This window comes from Medicago sativa, chromosome 5 (assembly GCF_051527215.1).
Source record: "Medicago sativa cultivar Bolivia chromosome 5, Bolivia_mono, whole genome shotgun sequence".
NCBI lineage: Eukaryota > Viridiplantae > Streptophyta > Magnoliopsida > Fabales > Fabaceae > Medicago > Medicago sativa.
The window spans coordinates 11,128,181-11,137,921 of record NC_140753.1 but is presented as its reverse complement, the minus strand read 5'-3'; the positions used below and the strand labels follow the sequence as shown (position 1 = coordinate 11,137,921).

Sequence of the window (9,741 nt, the reverse complement as noted above, 5' to 3'; positions counted from 1 at the left end):
AATTGAGAAAACAACCAAAACTGAATTTTGTATTTGACAAATACTGACAATATGTATATCGCAGCACAATTTATTTCTCACAGAATTTTACGCAAGGCAGTCAAATTTCCATAAACTGGATTATCATCCTAAAAGTTGCTCAACTATAATCAACACATATAAAACAAAAATTGCCACATAAAACGGAAAACCGATACCAATCTCAAAACAAAGCAAACTTTATGATTTGCTCTAAATTTAAATTCAAATAATAATCAAACCTAAACTTGAATTCAATTATCATTGCAACAATCCCAATATGCATTCATAAGATAAACAAAAACTTGATTCATAAAGTTATAGTCATGCAAAATTTGTCTCAGAAGCATGAATCTTGGTTCATTACTATGCTACGGTGTCGATTTTAATTTCTACATGTAATTTACGATTTTAAGAAAACAACTCACCACTATATAGTATATATACTTCATAAGGCTTCAGAACATGAATTTGAAGTTTTGAAATAAAAGCAAAATTATTTCGGCATCTTTATTACGGCATCAAAATAAAGCCGCAAAATAAAAAAAATATTTAGGGTTCATAAAAATAGATGCTCAAACTAAATCCAACTATGGACAAATTCAAAACTTTGCAATTAATCCTAATAAATCAAACATGAAGACCGCTCTGATACCACTTGTGGGAAATTTAGGTCTTAATAAAAACAGATTTCAATAATTCATGTTCAACAACTATGAATCAATAGCGGAAGCAAACAAAACATGGAACATGATTATGATCGGATCTACGACATGTTTGATTTATCAAGATATTAAGAACTAGGGTATTAGGAATACCTGGATAAAGCTTTCATGTAGCCCTCTCGACAACGGCAATAAGGAGAGAAGGTGATCTGAAACAAACATCAACATCAACACGGTTAGCGGCGGCTGATTTGGTTCTTCCTCAACCGGTACCTTTATGCCTCAAGTTCTCTTCAGATGGGGAGAAGAGAGAGTTCGCCGTGTATGGTATATTGGGGACCATAGCCTCTTTTATATTGGATGACCATTAGGGTTTCCCATTATTCCGTTAATGGGTCATCCGGACATCCACTCATTGAGTCCATATCAACTAATTAAATAATTAATTATCCAATTAGAAATCTAATAGCCTTATTACTTAATTTGATCACTAATCAACTAAGGCCCACAATTGATAAATAGCTAATATAATTATTGTTACGATATTTGCCCACATAATGATATTGGAATATAATAAATAATAAAATATTCCAACAGTGTGATCGCAAGGTCTATGTTTTTGACACACACGCGCGCGTGCACTTATACATATAAAAGCTTATGGACTCGTAAACTCATCATAGACTCGGGTTTATAAAGTTTGCACGAGTCTACCACCAGTCTATCAAGTTTACTAGAGATGTCAAAACGGGCTACCCGACCCGTTTAAGGTCGGTCCTAATAGGCTTTGGGCATTACTGGGCCAGGCCAAAAACCCCGATTGGAATACGAGCTTGAACAATACTACCCGAGCCCGGCCGTAAACGGATCGGCCCGTATTAAAAATTACTTCTTTTTTTTAAATAGTATTATAAAATACTTATATAAAATTTCTTATAAATAAATTTTTTGGGTAGTGTTATAAATAATATTTTTAATATGTTTAAATGATGTCTAGCACAAAAAAAAAATTATAAACATTTTCGTACAAACGTCGCAAACCAAAATCGCGAGAAAAGCAATTTTAAATAAATTACGTACGTTATGGTTATAGATATTTATATATTTGATCTTTAAAATTATAAGTAATGAAACGAGTAAAAATAATTTTATATTACTTTTATATTTGTGTATTAATTCTTTGAATTTTCACTTTTATTTTTTACTTTAGTAATCAACCAAGTGAAAAAATTATTTAATATATATATATATATATATATATATATATATATATATATATATATATATATATAATATATATATAATATATATAGGATTTTTTTGTTATGCGGGCTACCCACGGCCCATGCGGGCTAGCCCTAACGGGTACCTGCCTTTTTAGGGCCGGACTAAAAAGCCCTCTTAAAATCCGGGCTCAATATTTTAGGCACAAGCCCTACAATTATTCAGGCTTAACGGGCCGGCCCGTTCGGGTTGGCCCGTTTTGACAGCTTTAATTTAGACTATTGAAAGATATGTTTAATGATCGGGATATGATAGAGATATGATGTGATATGGAGCTAGAGAGAGAGAGAGAGAGAGAGAGAGAGAGAGAGAGAGAGTGTGTTACAGACCAAACCTAAGGTCGCGAAGTAGTTCAACACCCCTTTTAGAAATTCCACGAAGAACCAACGTCTGACTCTTCTGTACATCGCTTGAAATGTTGCTAGAGTAATAGGTTGATCAGCCTCTTCCACAACACGCTCTTCCGCAACCCGCCTCTGCGGTGGTGGCGGTGCGACTGGTTCAACTCTAATCCTAAGGAATAATTCTTCTGCCTTAATGAAAGTTGAAGGGAAACTAACTATTATCGGAAAATTTAGACGACGACGATGAACGGAACAGTATGCAATTTTATACTAGTTGTAAAAAACCGAACCGGCTCACCATACTTGTTAATTACTTATCAGAAAACCACGTGTTTCCATACAGATATACCACACAATCCCCCTGCTTCATTTTGAAAACATATACCGAAACGGCTTATGAAGTTGACAATAGTGTTTGGGTCACTTTCTTAAGATGAGAGAGAGGGGGGGGGGGGAGGGGGAGAGAGAGAGAGAGAGAGAGAGAGAGAGAGAGAGAGAGAGAGAGAGAGAGAGAGCCATTTATAATGAGAGATAAGAGGGTGAAATAATGACCCTTGGATTAAATCAAATGGTTGTAATTAAATTCTCATTTTACTAACTCACGTGACCCACTTTTCTCAACTTAACAAATGGTTGTAATGAGATGAGAAGACGCGTGTTATGTTTGTTAGAGGTGGAGAGAAAGAAATTAGGATTGCAAAAGGGGTTTAGGTTGGTGATACTATGAAATAATTGTTTTCCCTAAGTGTTTCATTATACTATAATGTGTGTTTATACAATGATGTTGTCTTAGGTCAAATATCTCTAACTTGGGCGTCAAGTATCTTGAGCATCAAATATTTCTAACTTGAATCTCAATTATCTCTAACTAATATACAATATACTAATAATTTATACAATGAATATTTTTTATTCTAATAGTTTAAAAAGGTGCCCCGGAGGCATTCGTTAGCAAGACTCATATAACTAAATGTCAAAATTGCCTTGTAATCGTACTCTTTTTCTTAACCTTTTTCGTTTGTGTGTAATCTTTTTTCATAAATTATTTTTTGTAATCTTCTCCAATTTGATTCACCCAAATTTAGGTATTAGATTGAATCGATCGCAGTAACTATAATTGTTTAATCTTGTGTCACCATTTGAATTTGGGCAAGTTTTCCAGTGCAGTCACTCAAAATGACTTCACCAATAAAGTCAAAACTTTCTAAATCAGCTCTTATAACAACCGGCTTAAAAAGTCAAAAATAAAATAAAATAATAAAAACCATGAATTGGATAAAAAAATCCGAATAAGCAATTAATCTATGGAACAATTAGTTTCATACCAAACCTAGCTAAGCTAAGTCTGTATAGATTACAGATTAGATGGTTTAGAGATACAAAATTATTCTTTAAAAATATTGATAGACAATTGTCCGAAAAATATGGACAAATGGTTAGATTACTTCGGAAAAATCTTAAATTTATGGCAAGATGACTGAAGGAAGTATAACAAATAAAATTCAGGAGGTTTTAGATGACTTTTCTAATCTAAAATATAGGATAGAAAAACAAACGTCCTATTTAGAAACTTTGCAGTTTGAAGAAGAAAAGTATAGACCACATGAAAATAGACCTCATGAAACATGGAATTTTAATGAAGAAAATTTTGCCTGTTATGAAGAAGATGAAACACATAGATATCCTCACCTTTTTCATACAGAAAACCCACAACTCAACAATATAGCTTGTATGTTAGCTTACATAATCAAGAATTGTTGTTATAAAAAATTTCACCAAAGGATGGATGAAATTCAAGAAGGCATTTTGAAACTCTTAGAAAATAAAGAAAGATATTTAACCATGGATGAGTTATCTCAATTTCTTGCGAGGGGGGAAGATAAGGGAAAACAAATAGTTATCCCAGAAAAAACACCAGAAATAATTAAAATTCAAGAAAAAGTTTCTGAACCTAAGGAAACTTCTGAATCTAAACAATTAACTATTAGACCTCCATCTAGTTTCTTTTGATGGATGATACAGAATAAGACCTTAATAAGCAACTAGAAAATCTAGAAAGACTTATGGTTTCTTTAGATATTAGTGGAAAAGGTCAAGAAACCTTTGATGGTAAACTTGAAGATAATAATCAGATTATATACGATTTTGCTCAGAAGAAGAAGCTAATGAAAGCGAAAAGGAAAATCCTAATTATGTAAAAATAGAAGAGGCTGAAACTTCAGGAACTAAAAGACCTGCAGATTTTAAAAAAGAACTTACAAGACAAAAATTTCAAAAAATACCTCATTACTATGAGCCTTCACAAAATCATTTTTAAGGACAAGGAATTATGGATATAAATTGTAGTATAGATACTGCAAAAAATTTAAGAGATTGGTATAATACAAATAATGTATTAGTTCACTTAAATGAAGATCTTCGAAATTTAAGTGCTAATGATACCTTCAACCATCTGCAATATAAAACTAGAGGCAATGCATTTAAATACATTTCAACTTTACCTCCAGAAGTTATGGCATCCATACCCCTAACTGGATCCTTAGTAACAGACTGGATATATGGTCTATTAGTTAAAGAATTTAAGGGATGGAAAGATACCATCCAATCAAAAATAGCATTTTCCGATCAGAACCTTTGGAAGATAACCAATCTAAAAATTTGCAATATGTGTTATGTAGATAACTTTATTTGTGAATTCCAAAACTATTATTATAACATAGATAATAACACCATAAACTCTAGGAACTTGATAGAATTATTCTATGACCAGTTACCAGAAAAAGTATCAGAACAGGTTAAGATATACTTTGCCTCAGCCCTCACAGAAGGAAAAGTAGATAATACCTTTGGAGGAAGAATAACTTCCTTAAAAATTTGGCTTCAGGAGAAATGTAGCCAAAAAATAGCTAAAAGAGAAGCTCAAGTATCTCTTTGTTGTAATAAATTACAAGACAAAGTAGGAAACTATGGATGTAACCCTAATTCTAGAAAAGGGTCTAGAAAAACTCAGAAACGTCATTATAAGAAAAAGAGGTTTAAGAAAATTCCATTTAGAAAATTTAAGAAGGGAGATAAAAAATTCTTTAGGAAAAAACTGCCTCATCCAAAAAGAAAAACATGTCCACGAGGTAAAAAATCATGTACATGTTGGCTATGTCATGAAGAATGTCACTATGCAAATGAGTGCCCTAAGAAAAATAATTCTAAGAAAAATGTTCTACATGCTATATATGCTTTAGGCTATGAACCTATAGAATCAGACATTAGTTCTAATGACGAACTTTATGAATATTGTACTGAGACAGATTCAGATGTCGAAGAAAATACTTGGTAAAGGAAATCCAAGTGCTACATTCATAAAAAAGTGTTAGGAAAGAAAAAATTCATGGCCTATATAGATACAAGTGCAACTCTTTATTTTGGTAAAAAATCTATCTCTAGAAATTGGGAAAGATTAGCAAAACCAAAGGAAATTATCGTTGCAGACAAATCAAAACATCATATATGGTTTAACCTTAGAGATATTTCTATAGAAATTGAAGGATATAAGTTTTTCATTCCAACAATTTACCTCCATGATTCAGGACTAGATTTAATCATAGGAAATAAATTTTTAAAGTTATATGAACCATTTACTCAAAGAAGAGATACTATATCATTTCATTGGAAATACTTAAGAAACCCTAAGAATAGTAAAATAGTAACCACTAAGATAGTTACTAGAAACGAGATTTTAAATGTTATTAAAAGAAACCTTAAGGAATTAAGAATTATGTGGGAAGAAAGAAATTTTCATATTAGCATAGAAGAAAGATTAGATGAAGTCTGTTCAGATAACCCTCTAGACAGTTTTAAGAACACTAATCATGAATTAATAGTTATTAAACTTAAAAACCCTGATGACGAAATAAATGTTCCAAATAGAATTCCATATACTATTAGAGATGTTGAAGAATTTCAACAAGAATGTAAATATTTACTTGATAAGGATCTTATTAGACCATCATCAAGCCCACACTCAGCACCAACTTTTTATGTTGAAAATCACAATGAGATAAAAAGGGGTAAGAGAAGAATGGTGATCAATTATAAGAAGCTTAACCTAGCAACAATTGGAGATTCTTATAAGTTACCAAGAAAAGATTTTATTTTAGAAAAAATAAAAGGATGTAATTGGCTTTCTTCTTTGGATGCAAAGTCTAGTTATTACCAACTTAGACTAGCTGAAGAAACAACATCATTAACAGCTTTTTCATGTCCACCTCAAAAACATTACGAATGGAAGGTTTTGCCTTTCAGACTAAAACAAGCATCATCGATATATCAGAGATTTATGGATCAATATTTTGAAGGTTTGAATCATATATGTCTAGCATATATAAATGATATACTTATTTTCACAAAAGGAAGTAAGGAACAACATCTTAAAGATGTAGAAACTGTTCTTTTCAGAATCAAAGAAAAAGGTCCATGATTTCAAAAAAGAAATCAAAAATTTGTCAAAAAGAAATAGAATACATTGGACTTATCTTCAAAGAAAATGGGGAACTAAGTTTAGCACCCCATACTCAAGAAAAAATACAAGCTTTTCCAAACGAGCTTTCTGATAGAAAGCAAATCCAAAGATTTCTTGGATGTTTAAATTATATTGCTAATTAAGGATTTTTCAAAGACTTAGCAAAAGAAAATTTCAGAAAAAATTCCTTGGTCCTGGACTAAAATAGATCAGTTAAAAAATGATCATGAAAAATTACCACGAGCCATACAGGAAGAATGTTGTAGGTATTTTGGTACATATTTCAAAGGACGCGTGTGCAAAAACTGTCCAAAGAAAACGTCGGCAGAAAACAACAATGAAGAATCAATCATTAAGCCACGCGTCATGTAGTAGACCAAAGTGTACAGTGGTACCTTATCACATCTGAGTCAGATGGGGACCACTTATGAGATAATTATGTACAATATTGTGTGTCTTTTTGTTTACGTGTTTATCTTTATTAGCTGTCGAGAAAAGGACATGTGAACAATTTGTGAGCCCTTTTTCACTATAAATAAGAGCCTTGATGCTCATTTGTAAACGACGAATATTGTAGTTCAATACTATTAAGTATTTCGTTCCTATAAAAATTTGTTTTTATAGAAGTAGCTCTTGAGATAAGACTCTGGAGGAGCTAGATCCTTGAGGTATTACTCTGGAGGGATCACCAAAATCAAAATATAATCATTCAGAAGATTATATCTAACTACAACAACACCAAAAATATCAAATCTCAAAGAAGATCAAATCAGGTATGAATATATCTTTATTAAATTCAAAATTTACTTTTCAATATTATATTATTGGCATGATAGACATTATAGAATATGACTGAGGTTTCATATTTTGAAGGAACATCTAGTTATTATGATGATGACATAATAGATAATAAGATAGAAGAAGCAGATTTATCTTTAACTGCTGAAGAAAACTTCAAAAGAAAGTTTAATAAATTTAAAGAATTTTTCTCAAGAAAAAATATTTTGAAATTTGGAATAATGATCAAAGAAGAAACAATTCCAATTGAAACTACTCAAGGAAACATAGTCATATCTACCATAGATAATACTCAAATTGAAAAAAGAATTGAAACATTTTCTGAAAAAGAAAAAAGTAAAATTGGTTATATTCATATATCAACCATTCAAATTTTAATCAAAAGTACTTTTAGACAAAAGACAAGCAACAATTGCACAAGGAAAGTGTAATTTAAAATATGAAAAAATAAAATTTGACATAAATTTACAAATGAGATTATCCCTAAAAGATAAAGATCTATATAGATCTATAGTTTTTCATTATAAGTTGAAAAACTCGAATTTTCTGAAAAAGAGTAATCATCCTTTTACAATTTGTTATAGAATTAATTATGCTTTAAGTAATTCACACCATTCCTATCATTCGGTATATTCATGGCACTATTGATTTCGGCCTTCACTTACATCCCTCCTCTGTCAGCAAATTGGTTTCTTACACTGATGCATATTGGGCTGGTTGCCCGGACACCAGGCGATCCACCTCTGGTTACTATGTTTATCTTGGTGACAATTTAATCTCATGGTCTGCCAAACGCCAACACACCTTCTCTTGGTCCAGTGCCAAAGCCGAGTACCGTTGAGTCGCCAATGTAGTATCTGAATCTTGTTGGATTAGAAACTTATTGTTGGAACTACATTGCCCAGTCACAACAGCCACTCTGGTTTATTGTGACAATGTGAGTGCTGTCTATTTATCTGGCAAGTCGCCTGTGGCCAAGTACGAGTCTTACATGTCCCTTCACGTTACCAAATCGCTGACATCTTCACCAAAGGACTTCCGTTGCAACTCTTTGATGATTTTCGTGATAGTCTCAACATTCGTCAGCCTCCTGTTTCGACTATGGGGGTGTATTAGAATTATTAGAATATCATTGTCATTATTAGAATATTATTGTTATTATTAGAATATAATTGTCATTAAATAGTCATGATTTTATAGCAAATATACAGAGAAACTGACATTGTATATGTATCATTGAAAATCAATAGAAAGGCAAGGCCTATCATTCCAATAAATACAATTCATATTGATGAATTATTTACACCTTTAGTTACCCTAAAGTCACCTATACTTAGAAATTTAGCAATAAATAGCTTTTCTTTGATAGAAGCTGAAAAAGATCTTTTGAAGAAACAGAAAAACCATTGTTCAGGAGCCAAAGCCTTAGAGTAACACCACCCAAAAGAGATTTTGAAATCTCAGAACAAAAAGAGCTAAGTAAATTACAAAGCTCAGTAGCAGGGTTGTCTTTACAGCTCAAAAAACTAGACAAAAGAATTTAAATTTGTCTATGAAAAAAATCTTCCGTACTCTGCACAAACTCTGGTATCAGAGCAAAACATCGATCTTGGATTAAAAATAAATAAATAAATAAACAAACAAATAAATAAATAATAAAATGATTCCACGTGTCACTATCCTATTAGACCACATAGATGACTCCACCAAAAAAGTCATTGACTTCACCATAGAAGCTCCCTTGAATTTGACATGTACTCTGTTTGCTCTATTTGCTTCTACAATGAGTTTGGAGTTTTTGAAGGAGTTAAAAGGGGGATGAACGGATTTGGGCTTACAAAGGAAGGTATTTGTGTCTTTTTGGACATGGGGTAAATAACCTAGCAAATAATTTAGATTCAAAATAACCTAGCAAATAGTTTGATCCAATTTCTTACACATCATCAATATTTTACACGTGAAAATTACTAACTTATCCGGTCCTATTTATAAGAGAAAGTAGGGTCAACAAAACTCAATGTATCTAGACTGAATTTTTAACCAAATACATTAATTTTTGTTGATTCAAGTTTCTCTTATAAAGAGGACCAAAGAGGGTGTACATTATACACAAACA

At 31.9% G+C, this 9,741-nt stretch overlaps 1 long non-coding RNA gene and 1 pseudogene across 1 annotated transcript; both read left to right on the top strand.

The window, feature by feature from the left end:
• Window positions 1–4,320: 4,320 nt before the first annotated feature.
• On the top strand, window positions 4,321–5,645 carry LOC146919977 (uncharacterized; annotated as a pseudogene).
• Window positions 5,646–7,419: 1,774 nt separating this feature from the next.
• LOC146919976 (uncharacterized) lies at window positions 7,420–8,908 on the top strand. Its single transcript, XR_015011642.1, has 2 exons — window positions 7,420–7,600; window positions 8,307–8,908. It is a non-coding gene; the product is annotated as an uncharacterized LOC146919976 (long non-coding RNA).
• The last annotated feature ends 833 nt before the right edge of the window (window positions 8,909–9,741 follow it).